This window comes from Oreochromis aureus, linkage group 12 (assembly GCF_013358895.1).
Source record: "Oreochromis aureus strain Israel breed Guangdong linkage group 12, ZZ_aureus, whole genome shotgun sequence".
NCBI lineage: Eukaryota > Metazoa > Chordata > Actinopteri > Cichliformes > Cichlidae > Oreochromis > Oreochromis aureus.
Window position 1 is genome coordinate 10,569,954 of NC_052953.1, and position 14,802 is coordinate 10,584,755.

The 14,802-nt window shown below is 38.5% G+C and overlaps 1 protein-coding gene across 3 annotated transcripts in view; it reads right to left on the minus strand.

Moving 5' to 3' along the window:
* The window catches only part of LOC116312298 (protein FAM214B), a 28,331-nt gene that overhangs the window by 11,225 nt on the left and 2,304 nt on the right, over nucleotides 1-14,802 (minus strand). Inside the window, exons 2-3 of one of the 3 annotated variants that reach the window (XM_039620914.1) lie at nucleotides 4,518-4,697; nucleotides 883-1,071 (exon numbers count right to left, since the gene is read on the minus strand). The exons of 1 other annotated variant lie outside the window; for it this stretch is intronic. The gene's annotated coding sequence lies outside the window, so the exon portion shown is untranslated. The remainder of the gene's footprint in view (nucleotides 1-882; nucleotides 1,072-4,517; nucleotides 4,698-14,802) is intronic. One more of the 3 variants, XM_039620915.1, reaches the window with a different exon arrangement.

The following is a 14,802-nucleotide window of genomic DNA, read 5'->3' on the forward strand; positions in this document are numbered from 1 at the left end:
CTCTAAAAAACAAATTCTACATTCAATAAACCTTCATGCTGTGTTACATTACAAGATGTTTATATATATACACAAAACGTCTAATCTAATGGCATACATAACTTCATACAACAAATCACATGGTCAGGAGTGAAACCTTTGTAGTTAGAATGGATTACTTTACTTTGGAAAAAAAAAAAAACCCAGGATGCAAATCAAATCGGAAAAAAATGGATCAGCTCAAAGACAGAAATTATATTGCCAACTAGTGTTTTGGTAGTGGCTGTGCAGAACAATGTTGGCACACTATACACAAGTATGAATGCTTGTAACTTTATTGGCCGCTTATGTAAAAGCTGTAATGTCGCCTAAGTTCAAAAACAAAGCATAAAACACAAATCTAGGTGACAACACCACAAGAATAAAAACTCTCTCTTAATGGCACTACAAATGTTAAAAAATATATTTTATGTAACAAATTATTAATAAACAGCCAATATGCTGCTAATAAGCATGTCAGTAAGAAACTACATAAGCGGAAAGTGTTTGTAAACACAGAGGTACACATAACAAAGAGGTAAAGTTCATTACAAACTACCCATACTGGTGTAAGATTTCTTAACTATAAACAGGAATATATGAGCAAGAGGGACCATGACAGGACATTTCCAATATAAATCCTGCTACCCAAGGTCATTCAATTTTTTGTTGATATTTGAGTTGGGAGTGCCAAACCAGACCTGGTGTTTTTACCAAGTAAGATAAAGAGACATCATAAAAGTTCACTGCGAGTAATTATATCACACATAACTATACCCACAGACACACAAATACACACACAGCAATTGGGGGGTGAGAAGAATGAGAGAAGAGTCAGCAACAGTATTTATAGTCATAGCCTACTGTATAGCCCAGTTGGCTCTATGCAGGATCCCACTTGATTTTTGACCTTATTTTGAATGAGCAGGAGTCTGGCAGATGCTGCCCAGCCCTTCTCAGGCTTAATCCAGTAACCAACAGGAGGGAAAGGTCTGGCTTCAGCCCAAAAATGTCTCAGGTTCCTCGATATGGTGCCAGTTCAGATCAGAGAACCTATGAAAACCATATTCACATCTACAGGTTAAATCTGATCTGCTTAAAATTCATATGACCTATGCAATCTGAACTGTGTGCTTCTCACACAGTTCAGATTGCAAAAATCTGTACTTATAGTGACTGTAAGAGCCCACGTAAAGTATATGCAATTTATTATAAAATGTCCAAATTAACTCTTATCCAAAATATAAGCAAATTCAATAAATTTTTATCACCACACAAGAATTGTTAGATTTTTATTTATTTTTTTTAATTAAACTTTTTTTTTAAAGAACTGCTTACATTTCACTAAGAATGCATTGCTAAAAGTAATAAAGATGTTGCCTACCACTGGTGAGCCAGTTGCAAACAACATAACCTGTGCAGCATTGACTATATATCTATCTGCATTCAGAAACAGACAAAAGATATTGAAAAGGCCAAGATGAAAGATAAAAGACTTAAAAACACCTGACAGCAACCAGCGGTCAGAGAAAGCAAAGAGATAAAGGATGAGGGGAACCGAGAGAGGCTACAGCCAAGCCAAAGACCTTGAGGAAGGTATAAATAGAGCCCCACCCCCAAGTGTCAGGGGCAACCTGGCATGTTCATGGCTACATATTAACGAGCAGTTATGAGGCCAGTTGGTTCAGAGCATATAAAATGGAAAGACAATGTTAAAAAAATAATATTCAAATATAATTTTTTAATACTAACAACACACTCCTTGAAAATGGAGAAAAATCTTCCAACATAAATATTGCACAAATAAAATAAAATAAAAACTAGAATAAAATAAAATTGAATATCTTTAAAATAAGCTAAAAAAAATTTTTTTTGCCTATTATTAAAGCAGGAAATAATTTTCCAATACAACAAAAGGACAGTGAGACAGGATACTCACCGATCCTATTAATTTTGATAAACAATTGGGATCCAGAGTGAAACCTCCTGGAAAATTATCATTGTCCAATGTTTCAACCTAAGCAATACTCGCATTATCATGTATTGTTATTTAGTGTTTGTATTAAGTTTAGTTCCTTTGAGACATTTCGGTTATGTGTGTTGAAATATGTACAAGTATGTGTTCATTGGAATGCACAACACTCAACACATAGGCACGACTGTGTCAGTCTATGAGCATCCTCCAGGGCAAAGAAGATTGTGGTCATGAGGTTGAATGCCAACAGTGTTGGGTCAGATGACTTATAGCCCATCAAGAGCCCCAGAAGAGTTTAACTCGATCATCATGCGAGCTGGTGTTAGGGATGTGGTAAATGCTAACGGTAAGGCATATGGCTTACACATACACTCTTAGTTCCACTTTAATCAGAGCTTATGAGACTAGACACCCATCAGTAATGTGGGTGGCAACTACTAAACATCTGCAAAACAGGCAAAAGCACACTTAACACCCTGTGGCTTCTTGCAAACAAAGCTGCACATGGATGGACTACATCCTTGAAAATGCACTCAAGCTATAACAGTCATGTTCAAAAGGTGGGGTGGGCATTAATGTTGGGACGTGGAGCCACTCGTGGTAAGGTCAAGACAACCCATAGAAAAGAAAACATGAATTGAAGCTAAGGTGAATAAACTATTTTAGAGAAAACATACCAATAATAGTTTCCTGATGCAGCTCAATATGGATGTTTTTTTATTCTTAGAAACTGATAAAATTGTGGAATTTGTGGCTTGAATTTTTGTGTGGTGAGGGGCATGAACTGTTTTTGGCCTCTAACAAGGGGGATGTCAAACCACTGGGCTATACATAAAGAAATGAATGCAGAAAGGTGTCATTAAGAGGTAAGTGATCATGTAACCGAAAAACAGTTCCCAGTTAAATGTATGGAGATGTCAAAGATCAGACTCAAAACCTAGCAATTTAATCCTGCAACGGCTTGGGTTTGTTTTCAACCCTCAACTGATTTGAAGAACAACAAAGCTACTGTATACTTTAGATATTTTTACTTCATGCTCTTTGACAGTTACAATTTCTCATAGGTGGAGTCCTCAGATGAAAACAGCTGACCTTCTTACGGCTGCGAAGATTCACTTCTTTTAGTATAGAAATGCTTTTATTAGAATACAAACATTTTGTTAACTGGGAATTTTTGCAGGTAACACAGCAAAAGCACACGTTTTGGTTTTTTAGCCATCCATCACTTTTTTCTATTCCAGCTATCATAGAGTGAGAAGGGTCATACACCACGGACAGGTCGTCAGTCTATTGCAGTGCTAACATAGAGAGACAGACAACCAGTCACACTTGAATTTACACCTACATCCAATTTTGAATCACCAGTTAACCTAAACTGCATGTGTTTAGACTGGAAAGAAGCTGGAGCACTCCGAGAGAACCCACACAGGCAGAGGGAGAAGACACAAATTCCCCACAGAAACCACACTCTTCGATTCAAACCCAGGACCTTTTTGCTGTGAGGCAACAGTGCTAACCACTGCACTGCTGTCCTGCTCCCTCATTTCATTCATTCATTCGGATTCAGAGAAAAGCGTGAAGCAAAAAAATAAACTGGGATAGCTAATGGTAAATTTATAGTCTCTCTTCTTCCAGAGGCAGACAAAGACTTCACAGTGGCATTATGCCAACTGTGTAAAATCGATGATTTTTTTCCCAGCTTACAAGATTAAAAAAAGACCATGGGATAGGGTTAATTGCCCACCCTTCTAAAGAGGTGAAATAGTTTGTTTTCAGTCAGTGACATAACATCTTTGGCTTTTGTGAAACCCTATCTCTAGGTGGTCAGATGCACTCTGACCTCTTTATGTCCTCGGTCAATCCTCTATAGAAATCTAGAGACGTGATAGCATCAGCATGAAGTTAGCAGCCTCCCAAATGTCCTGATTGTCTCACCAAGTTTTAGCAGATCCCCACCCAAACTACTCCCATGCCTGTAGTCTGCCTGAAGGCTGATAAACAAACACAGAGAGGAGAAAAAAAAAAGGAAGAGGAAAAAAAGCACCACAAGAAAAAAGTTACTGGGTGCTTCTACAAACAACCAGCTGTTGATTAGATTATTATAGTCTCAGTTCACAAGGGACTGGAATGACAGCTCACTAAGTCTGTGAATGTGTTTATGTTAAACAAAAGGCAGAAGACAGGAAGTGGCAAAGAAAGACAGAACACAACAGAGAGGTAAAGTTCAGTGAAACTGATAAACGAGAGTGAGAAAGCATTAGAGTTGACACACACACAGCATTCTGACTGAAGAGTAATTGCAGTCTGAACTAAGCTGGCTCAGTGACATAGTTGCTGAGAATGCCTTTTTGACACAGGGTCTGTTTCTGTTTCTCCCTCCCTCTGCCTATCTGTCTGCCTGCCTTTCATGTGGCCATTTTAGGAGACATTTGAGTCATTCGAGCCCAGCTGACAATATGACAGCAATCAACAGGAACAGCTTTAGTACACTTGACTTGACACCAAGAGAACTTGTCGCACTCACCCTTGCAGAAAGATTATCTCGCTGTCTCACTGGGTCTTTCTCCTTCCTTCCTCTATTTCATCAGGTGTTCTTGAGGGGCGACTCTGTTGTCTCTTCTCTGTGTATTTCTGTTTCTACTAGATTAGGGTGCCTTATTGGTCTCAGCTCCCCGGCTTCTCGTCTGTCTTTGCTTCCTTCCGTCTAAATAGGTAATGTCGAAAGAAAGACAAGTAGTTTTTCTGCATGCACTAATGATCCCACTCCCTATGCATCCTGTTTTCTTTCAGTCTACCTCTCTCCACTCTCAGTCACACATACACAAATGAAAAACCCATCAACAACTCGCAGCCCCGTTGTCTCACTGGTTCCCTCCCTTGCCTTTTCTCTCGAGTCCTCCCTTTTCCCGTTTTTTTCCCTCTCATTCGCACACCTCCAAAGTATCTTGAATACAAAAGCGATTTGGCATGCTACAGACCCTTCTCACCTCCCACTTCTCCTCTTCCTCTATGTACTTTCAGGCCCCTCCTTTTAAGCTTTCTAGCTATCCTATCCTCTCTGTTGTGTGTGTGTGCTTTTCTTTCTGTTGGTTTCCTCTCAGCTGATAGAGCGAGGCATGCTTTGCTCACTCAGCAGTGAAGGCATACAGGGGAGAGGAATGGGGGGGGGATGCTTCCAACTGATTGGCTCACCAGAAGGGGGGTCAGCTGTAGTGGCTGAAGCCCTGATTGGCTGGAGGAAAGGATTGCAAAGAGGGAGGAGGTGTGAGTATCCATAAGCCCGCCCACCTGCTGAAGCTTTGACTGTTCTGCAGAAGTAAAGTGCCTTAAGAACACTTTGCGAAAAGTGTGTATTAAACCTAAGTCATCTCCAAGCATGTTTCTCTATACAGTCAACCACATGTAAAGTTGTGCATGTGTGCTTGAATTGGTTAAAGAATAACAGTTAATAAAAGAAGTTAATGTCTTTGAAAATAAACCTGCTAGTAACTATGCAATCACTCCCTCCCCCTTTCTCTGCTGCCCTATTTCTTATAATGCTCCTCTGTGGAACATTAAAGGCAGGCATGAACTACAGCCAGCAAAAAGCAGAAGGCTTATCTGTGGTGGGACTGATATAGCAATAAGTGAATGTGAAAAAGTTTATCAGTAGAGGACCAGGAGCAGCCCTCAGCTGTGTGCTTATGAGTGTGTGTGTGTGACTATTGCAGCATCTGTGAGCTAATAAGGAGCAGGATGTCGACTACCCGAGAACTACTTCAGTTTGGTGTTGTTGAAGTCCACACAGCACGGTGCATTACTGACACAAGCACGCATACAGTGGGTGGAAACTGCACAGAACGTTGTCCACAACATACATCTTTGAGGCTGTCAAGCAAGCGCATATTGAACACATATTTAGGACACTTCTTTCTCCAGTGCTCCTGGAGATGCACACTCACACCTCCCTGTAGATCCTTTATTTTTTTTTTTATTTTGGAACACTGGGTTGACTTTTTATCAGATGTGCGCTGGTTGAGACATGCGAGACCAACATACTGACAGCTACTTGTCTCTTTAAATTTCATTCACTTTCTGTCATTTTCTCTCTAGGACTCCTGATCTACAGCATGTCTACCTCCAACTCAGTTTCCATCTGTAACATCCTTCTTCTGTTTCCAAAACAAGATGGGATATTTATTCCTGCCAAGTTACTGCTGAGTTTCTGTATTGTCTCTGTTTTACAGGAGGGTGGACTGGGCATAGGTTTTGTGGTGTGTCTTTTAACAAATTAGGTTAAGGTTAAGGTTAAGGCTCCTAAACAAATGATTAATGCTTGAAAAAAAAAAAAAAAAAAAAATCCTCGTACAAAATAAAAATCTCTATCACACACATAAGATTTGTTCCTACCTGCCACCAGAATAAATATGTGCATATACTTGCATACAAAATTAATCTCTACCACTCTTGCAGACAAGCATCCTAGTTTACATTAACAAGATTAACCATTTTGCCTCATAGACCATGTACTGACATGTACTTATTCATAGGTGGATCCTTGGCTGAGTGATAGTATGGTTGCACTTGTTTTTTTGGTTTGTTTGTTTTTGGTTTTTTGAGTGTGTGAACAGTAAAAGTTAGCAGAGAGGAGGCTTGAAAAACAAGACACGTCTTCAGCCACATAGCTCCAAATATAGAGATGTGGGGATAGGGGTGAGAGCGAAGGAGCGGAGGGAGGTAGACAGAGGAGGAGGAAGCAAAAGAAACAGAGCAAGACAAACTGACAACTGAAGATTGAAATGAGATTCAGGTGATTTGTCTGCTACTCTTCACGGAAAAGCTGGTAAAGAAATCTAATAATGGGATTTTATGTTCCTACATAGCACTTTATTTAAGATTCTCAGTTTCAACGCAAACAAACGAAGACAACTACACGCTGCTGTCCCTTTAAGAGTGAACGGTGCTTTCCATATTTGGCGATAAAGGGGTGTGTCTTCCCTCTGAACACCTTCCCCCATTCAATGGCATTGAGTGGAGCCAAAGAAAACGATGCATTGAAAACACACACTCACATTCCAACAAAAACTCACACTGATGCAATTTTGACTTGAGCGCATGGCAGTGTTTGTTTTGATGTCTACATGGCAGCGTAGGGGGCTGGACTTTCAGCCTTGATATGAGAAATGCTGCTTGACACGTCTTGTTTTGTAGGCCCCTCAAAGTGACACCAGCTGTGTTTATTCCATTTTGTGGATTAAACGGGTTTCTATAGGTTACATGGCTTGTAATATAGTCTCAGGAACAACATTTACAATACATATCACCTGCATTAAAAAACAAACAAACAACACGTAAAAATAAATAATTGGTGTTTCTAAACCAAAATATCTAAAACAAGCTCCTTAACTCTCTCACTCAAACTGGGACTTAATAAAAGGAAGGATTAATAAGGAGAGGTGCAGGAAGGGTGGTAGAAAAAAGTGTGTATGTGTGAAGAGAAAGCATGGTGCCTTTGCAATAATGAGCATGTTTAAAGACGCACAGACCCCTTCCTGTTTTGATATCCATGTCTGTGTGTGGAAGTAAAGCCGTTAAGAAGCAATAAAGCTAAAAAAAAATATTTACAAATAATATTTGCAAGGGTATTACAAACACCGGTGCATGTTGATGATTCACTTCTTTAAATACACTCAAACTTCATGATGCAATGCCTCTGATTTGACTGTAACAATTACATGAATATGTCTGCCAGTAAAGAGTAAAATAAGGTAAATATATTGTAGGGTGGCTGATAATTACTATCACACTTTTTGTCCTCTGGTGAAATGTGAAAGTACATTTAAAGCAATTTAAAACTTTTTTTTTTTTTTTTTTTTTTTTTAAATACCATCTCATTTTAAGGAATTTAAGAACTTAAAGAATTAAATTTTGCAACTGGAAAGTAAAACTAATGACCTAATTGGTATGTAGATACAATTAGCTCTGCTTTCATACTGTGAAGTAGACCCTACGATGACACAACAGAGAAAACCCAAGCAATCATATGACCTCCTATGAGCAAGCACTTTGGCATCAGTGGGAAGGAAAAACTCAGGAAGAAACCTCCAGTAGAGCCAGGCCTTGGGAGGGGCGGCCATCTGCCACGACCAGTTTGAGTGAGGGTAGGAAGACAAGATGATTCAATGCAGAGAGGTTTATAAATACATAGTGGCAATAATAGGTTTCTTATTTTCAAACGTTTCAGCTCTTATTTCAACAAGCACTTTTGAAGGAGGTTTTTACCTGCTCAGTTGAGTGCTATAATTCCACAGCAGACTTTACCACAGATAGCAAGTTCAGGTACAGGTGCTTTCTCTGTTTGTAGGGTAATCAATTGAATTTATGCAAATAGATCTAGCAAATGAGCTAGATCTATATGACCAATTAAACACAATGGTTCGATTATACAGTTTACAGATTATACATGTTGCCAAACAATTGTTATCGTCAAAAAGTAAATATGACAATAAAGGATGATGGAAGCAACAGGATTAAAAAAACAAAACAAAAAAAACAGATGTGTACAGGGGCAGTCTGTTTACTCAAGTCACGTATTGTCATGTAAAAGTCAGGCCAGACTGACAGTAGAGAACCCACAATAAGAAAGAGCTCATTGATGAGTGCAGGGAAGATGCAACATGTCTTTTAATGCCAGTGGGTCAAAAACTTGAGAAGCTTATTAACGCTTTAGGATATTTCACAAAATACACCCATGTTTATCTGCCCAAGTAGTTTTAAAGCATTGACATTAACACAGCTATACTGTATGTTGATCATTCTTATTCTTAATGATCTTTGTACACATCAGTGGACTAATGAGACTGGGCACTTCAACGAGGTGTCCACTTTTTACATTCAAAGTAACTGAACTGAAATCCAGAGCATGTAGAAAAAATGTAAGTTTCCCAAATAAAATAAATAAACTATAGACTAAATACATCATTCCTGAAATAACATTAGTTCCCTTTGTTGGTTTGTTTGGCATTTTAAAACCAATTTCCATACCCTGTGTATCAATCGTACCGCATTTCAGAACTCTGATTATATTACTGTGAGATAATGTAAAAAGTATGAAAGGAAAGAAATCGAGTGGATGGGGAAAATATGATGGGGAGGAGTGTGGCACCCTGAGTCTTGGTGACAGGCTAGGTCAGCTCAGAGGATGGAATGTTCCAGAGAAATATGTTGCCTATTCACACAGGACAGGAAATATGTATGTGTGTGACTGTGTGTTTCTGTCTCCTCCTCCTCCTCCTAGCCTTCGGGTACTTTTTTCCTGTCCATCCTCTTTCAGTATGAACAAATTCGTTTTTTGCCTTTCGTGCTTAGGAAATTCACACAGCATGGTGGTGTTGCACCATTCTGACTGGTAGTACCATCTGGGCAGTGAAAGGAGGGGGGGTGGGACAAATACCATGTAGTTCATCCAACAATCATACTGTCACTATTTAACCAGTTAATCCAACAGATAACTGGTTACTAACCAAAGCGGACGGCTGAGAAGATTACGATGGCACTTAGAGGTCATTGACACCCACCTTTTCCAGGAAGTGTGTAATCAACAGCAGAATAAAAAGGAAAACACAAGCAGCAAAGCTTACAAACGTAGAGAAAAATGTTGAATTCAGAAGCATAACAGCATGTTGGTAGACACACATTCACAGGACGTCTCATCAACTTAAATGTTGGTGATGTTTCAGTGTAAAGTAGAGAGTGACGTCTGACTAGGGTTAATCCTGAGATCCATTTAACACACATCCACACAAGCACTTGCGGTTATTAAGCAGAACTTAATAATGAGAAGCTTTGGCACTATAACTGTTGCTCTCTGTTTTAGGCTACACCCACCCTAAGATACTTTAATTAAAAATAAACATGATCTGGTTCCAAAAAATCTCTCTACACTGACACACTTGTAAATCCATTTTACATTGACTATTTGCGTACATCGGGTCTGTGGTGTTATAAATAGCAAGCAGCAAATTTCTTTTTTGTAAAAACACAATATGTAGGTAGAGCAGAAATGAGCAGAACTATGAGCAAAATGTTTTTTTTCCTCAGGCCAATAAACAAACTCTAACTCGAATTATAAAGCAGTCAGGGCAGTGGAAAAAAATATTGTGAATATTATGGCACAAAGTAAAAATATGGCGACATATTAGAGTTGTATCAGGATCATTATCCATCGCCAAAGAAAACCAGGCAGTGGGAGAGGAGTGTCTATAGAAAACTGACCAAACATACAGTAGAGGCACCCTGATGGCTGAGTAAGTCACAAGCTGCGTCGGTTTGACTCCTGGCTCAAGTTTACTGCACGTCATTCCTCAGCTCTCTCCTTTGCTATAATTCCTGTGTCCACTTCAGCCTAATTGGTGGCTGCTTGTTGCATCAGGCTATACACAGAAGGGATCCTGCTCAGAACTACTATCAATGCAGTGTGGAGAAAACAAAAAGGCTTTTTCACTTGCTCTGGTGAAACATGCAAGGTGAGCCAGTAATACACACATACAGACAGAACATTTGTTTCATGGCATACCAACACAACCAAACCATTAGTACACAAAGTCAGAGATAATCACTTATAGGCCTATTTTAGAAATACAAACAACACAAAGTGCTATAATGCTTTCAAGGCTGTAAGAAATACACTATTGTGGATATTTGTTTAATGTTGGAAGACCTGAGACTTGGTAGGTGATGTACAATAAACTGTTTAAATTAAACCCTACCTACTTCCAATTATACTATACAGGTATACTGCAAACATCGGCTCTGCGTCGCTGCCTTGGAGTCATTTTTTTCCATTTAGTGTAAAATTTCATGTAAGTCAGGCGTGTCCTACATACCCAGAATCCACAAGACAGATGGGAGTATGTACTATGCATACATGAAGGGCTTTGATGCTACACTTGTTCCCTTGAGTAATGGCAACACAGTAAGAACAAAATGTAAAGCTCATAACTGACCAATATAATGCACAGAATTACACGTCTAACTCACTAATTCTAGACTCACTAACTCTAGAGTGTATGAAAAGACTACATTAATACAATGCATTTAGATGTTTTGTTCAAGGCGACTTATTTATAAATGCTAAATGATAACTCATTGGCCACTTCTTTAGGTATAGCTGTTCAGCTACTTGTTAATGTAAATATCTTATAAGCATATTTTACGGCAGTTGGGCATGAAGACATGGTCAAGATGACCCGTTAAAGTTGAAATAGAGCAACAGAAAGGTAAAGGAAGGTGATTTAAGTGACTCGTAATATGGTGATGCTGTTCGTGCCAGACAGGCTGTTCTGTTATTTCAGAAACTATTTTCTACTGGGATTTTCAAGCACAGCCACATCTACGGTTTACAAAGAATGATGAAAAAGCGAGAATATCTAATGACTAGCAGTGGGTACAAATTTGTTGTTCATGTCAGAGGTCAGAGGAGATTGCTTCAAGGTAATAGGGCAACAATAACTCAAATAACAACCAGTACACACAGAAGAGTATCTCTGAATGCACAACAGATCAAACCTTGGAGCAGGTAAGCTACAGCAGCAACAAAATCCATTATTCTCCTTCAGACCCTCATGAGGCTCAGCAGTGGCTGCAGATGACAGGATAGGATCCTATCCTGATTCAATCAGTTCTTCTTTGTATTGCCTCACCTCATGTTTCAGAGGATACTGGGGATGGAGCCACCAGCTCAAAACGATACCGCACAGGACCAGCTCAGCCAGACTGTTTTAGATGATTAATCTGTTTCACTGGTGCCTTGCAGCTTTCTTTTTTACTTATGTGGAAGAACATCGATTTAAATCCTCATAATATTTGGGTCAAAGATCAAGACAAGTTTGACACTTTGAGCCATATACAACAATGAAAAAGATTTAAAATGTCAGTATTGGTGAATTTTTGCCTGCAGTGAAAGCTCTTTTGATTCCAATAGCTCATTCCACCACCTTGGACCGAGAACAGAAGAGGGTGAAATGGTTAAAACTCAGAACAGTACATAAGCTTTGTGGTAACAAGGAGCAGTTTTCCTTGCTTCCTTTTAAGTTAACATTTTTATTAGTCCTTTATTTATTCAGGTAAAAATCTCATTGAGATTTAAAATCTCATTTCCAAGAGAGACCTGGCAACATTAGAGTTTTAAACTAGATATAGGCAGAAACAGAACGCCTTTGTAAAGAACAAAGAAGTGCTATGGAGAAACATGGGAGGTTTAATAGCAAAAAGGCAACACTTTACTAGATTAGTTGTGAAAGCCTGATGACACCTAAGCAACCTCCATTGCGAGGAGGAAGGCAAATACATCAACAGGAGTGGCCTGCCACACCAATATTTGCAGAGCATAACAATCTATCAATACCACGGTCATTCCTAGGTCACTTATCAAACTTGGCAACACAATTGTGTTGTCAATGGTCTTGAAAAGGTCTAGGTTAGGAGATATTTTCCTCAGAAGGAACAAAAGTTTGAGCTTGTCTTGGTTGAGCCTCTAAGATGTAAAGCAAGCAAGCAGCAATGTGGGATGAACAGCTTAGAGTAATTTACAAATGCTTCAAGTACTTTAGATGATGCAATACCATCATGGAAGCTTGTGACTTTATCCAAATTCAATCTGCAGCCAGTGTCATAAAAACTATGTTCAGTGACAAGAAAAACAAAGTGTTCTGTAACAGATGGATAAGGCCTAAGCACTGATCTCAACATCATGGAGTTCGTTTGAGTTTACCCTAAGCCAAAAACTGAACTGTGTAATTCTCCAACATGTGTCGAAAAACCTACTGAGTATCCTGAATTCCCATTATTGCTTAACAGACTTTTTGTGAAGTTAATTGACAACTATTTAAGGTAGTTTTAGAATGCATCATTATGTTTCTTCTAGAGCTGTACATACCGCAACAATAATTTTTGGTTTGTCTATTTGCATAGAGTTATTTAGAATGCCCATATAAAACCCATATAACACACTTATACACAGAATTGTGTATACGTCTGTCATTTATAAAAGATGTTACATACTTAACTTATATCAAGCTGCTTCAGTGTCTGCTCTAACAAAAATACATGTATTTGAGATTATTTATTTATTTATTTATTTTTAATATTGATCACCAGCAGTTATTTCACTCATAGTTACTTGAAGTTGTGGAATGTAATTCACTTTGCTCTACCATATCACTGCAAACTGCTTCCAGTGTAAATGAAACCTTAGATCTGTCATTCAAACCACTCCAGCATAATACGCAGTATCTTCCCTTTACAAGAGGAATCAAAAGTAACATCTTAGATTGACAAGAAGGCAAATTGGAACATGTGAACACTTTTAGGCTGTTTGAGCAACTTGAGCAACATTTAATATACACTTCACCTGTTTATAATTCCTGAGTCTTCATTATTGCAAAGCTGTCACAGTTCTGACTATCCTTGACCACCATTGTAACATTGCTAACTTGTTCCAAGGATCATGGAATTCTTTGGCATTTTCTTCAATAACCTCCACATCGATTATTCTGAAAACTACAGTAATAGAAACATAGGGACACTGTATGATTGCAAGAGAACTAACCACTTCCTCTTACTGGTAGACTGTTAGGAGGACTGTGTGACCTTTAATGGTAAGATTGAAGCTAAGTTTGGTTAATGTGTGTACCAAGCCCTTTTTACACATGCTCTCTGGACAAAGTCAGGTAAGGATATTTCCAAAGCTGGGGCAAAGGCATGTTTCTCTACTCTGTTGCATTAATTCTTCTTTTTACAACACTTTGTAAATGTTTGGGAAATGAGGAGCCCAGCTGCTGTACATTTAAAAGCAAAAATGTTTCCTCATTCTGAGTGAGGTTGTACATCATCTTTATGCAATACTGAAGGCCTTCCCTGAAAGAGATATATGGATGGCATTAATGGTACCTTCACAGATGTGCAACTCACCCAGGCTATATGCACTAATATAGCCTATATGCACTAATTGATTCCTACACTGTTACAGACTCTGGCTTTTGAACTGTGGCCTCTCCTATTAAGCCTTGGGAAAAATAATGACCGACTTCTAAAAAAGAATGAATACTTTGGTTAATAAAAATCACAGGATAGTTTTAAACTTTGTGTCAGTCCCTTATAAATGAGGTCAGTCCCAGAGAAAATCTTGTTTATGCACATTTTTTTTATTGTTCTTTGTTTTGACATTTTCCTGTGTTTTATTCTATTGTTAAGTGTTCTTGGGTGTCTTGAAAGGTGATTTTAAATCAAATGTATTATTATTATTGTTTTCTTTTGCATGGTAGAATTGTGACTTCAGATGTAGCGATGAATCATGTTATACTGATAGTGGTTGTCAGAAGTATTCCCAAGGCTATGCAGTCATTTCCAAAGTCATATGTGCCACCAGTGCAGTGCTACCTGACGACCTGAGATCACAGAGATTTCATCCTTGTTTTTGATCTTGTCCATTGCATATAGATTTTTTGTTTTTTAATTATATTAAGTAGAATCCCAAAGTAGCACTGCAGAAAAGAAAACTCCATTCAAAAGACCCAACTGTGTAATCTCCCTGCATGAGAAACACTGTTCCCGTCAGCTGATCACTGGTTTCTGTGGTTTAGTACAAAAAGTTACATCAAATTCTTGTGCATACTTATTATCTAAATTTATTTGTTGTATTCCTCTTTTCTTAAAGCTAACCATTTATGCCTAGTATTTTTTGTTTATTGTTATTCAATAGACATAATTTAGCTCCCATAAGGATAGAAGCACAGTCGTGCTTGGGCACACTCAGTCACACATACACACTA